Source organism: Chrysochloris asiatica, unplaced genomic scaffold (assembly GCF_000296735.1).
Source record: "Chrysochloris asiatica unplaced genomic scaffold, ChrAsi1.0 scaffold00064, whole genome shotgun sequence".
Taxonomy (NCBI): Eukaryota; Metazoa; Chordata; class Mammalia; order Afrosoricida; family Chrysochloridae; genus Chrysochloris; species Chrysochloris asiatica.
In genome coordinates, this window is record NW_006408582.1 from 12,635,450 (window position 1) to 12,637,193 (window position 1,744).

Below are 1,744 nucleotides of genomic sequence, written 5' to 3' on the forward strand. Positions count from 1 at the left end.
GACACCCCATCTTCGGGTCCTCACCCCCTTGCCGAGGCCAGACCCCGGCAATACTTGGCCAAATCCGTTACAGTACTATCTAGTTCCTGATATGGATGATGAAGAAGGGGAAGGAGAAGAAGACGGTGATGAAGAAGAAGAAGGAGGAGGAGGAGTAGGAGGTTTGGAAGATATTGACGAAGAAGGGAATGAAGATGAAGGGGAAGAAGATGAGGAGGAGGAAGAGGAAGCAGAAGATTAATAAGAACACTGATGGATTCCAACCTTTTTTAAAAAAAAAAATTCTTCAGTCCCTGGGAGCAAGTTGTAGTCTTTTTTTTTTTCCTTTTCTTTTCTTTTCCTCCTCTTGTCCTAAGTCACCCTGTTCTTGAGGTCTCTTTTCTGTCCTCTACACCATGGTTCTCAACTTATTTGGGGGGTGGTGGTGGTATCTTGAGAAGATACAGTGGGAAAAGCATATCTACCTCTTTCTGTTCCCAAACTAATTTTTTATTCCTTCCTGTCTCAACAAAAACTATGAAATCAACACATCACCATGCTTTGTGGGAAAAAAGAAAATCTTCTCCCTTTGCTCTGCTGGAAGCTGGAAGGTGCTAGGCCTCTGTGTAGTTGTTGTTAAGTACCATGAATTTGGTTTCGACTCATAGTGACCCTGCACAGGGTTTCCGAGGCTGTAAATCTTCTCAGGAGCAGAACGCATCATCTTTCTTCTGCGGAGCTGCTGGTAGTTTCAAACTGCTGACCTTGAGGTTGGCAGCCCGACTCGTAACCACTACACTACCAGAGCTCCTTAGGTCCCTGTGTAATAGAGACACTGTGTAATCTCTGAGCCCAATATACAGAGAAAGGAGGGAAAAAGTTAGAATTCTAGTGTGTAGAATTGTAGCTTTTTTCCTCCTTTCTCTGTATACTGGGCTCAGAGATTACACTGTGTCTCTATGTGAATATGGACAGTTAGCATTTACCAACATGTATTTGTCTACTTTCTCTTGTTTAAAAAAAAAGAAAAACAAAATCTTAAAAAAAAAAAAAAAAATGGGGTTATAGAAGGTCAGCAAAGGGTGAGTTTGAAATGTTTGGGTGGGTTAAGTGGACATTTTGACAACATGGCTTCTCCTTTGGTATGTTTAATTTTGATGTTTAACAAGCATCCTTGCAGTTTAAGATGACACTTTTAAAATAAAATTCTCTCCTACTGATGACTCGAGCCCTGTTAGTTGATTGGAGAATCAGCGGAACCTGTAGGGTCTTATTTGGAATTGACATTCTCTATTGTAATTTTGCTGTTTATTTTTAAAAATTACTTTTGTTTCACTGGACAGGAAAGATGATGCTCAGTTTTAAACATTAAATGTGTACAAGTTGCTTTGTTACAATAAAACTAAATGTGTACACACACAAAACTATAATATTTAAAGTTCTTGCATAGACATTGTAGTAGAGAGAAAAGTGGAACAGAATAGAAAGCTTGGAAATGGACCAGAGTATGTCCAAGAATTTAAGAAGACATGATGACTAGTAGCTTACAAGGTGTTGTTGTTGTGTTGTTAAGTATCGAGTCGGTTCTGACCCATAGCGACCCTGTACAGGGTTTCCGAGGCTGTACATCTTTACGGGAGCAGAACGCTTCATCTTTCTCTGGTGGAGTGGCTGATAGTTTCGAACTGCTGGCCTTAAGGTTCGCAGCCCGATTCGTAACCACTATGCTACCAGAGTGGGGCTACTAAGCACAGTGTCCACAGTT

General features: G+C 40.8%; 1 pseudogene; it reads left to right on the plus strand.

Moving 5' to 3' along the window:
- The window catches only part of LOC102819890, a 10,466-nt pseudogene extending 10,225 nt beyond the window's left edge, over positions 1–241 (plus strand).
- Positions 242–1,744: the final 1,503 nt, after the last annotated feature.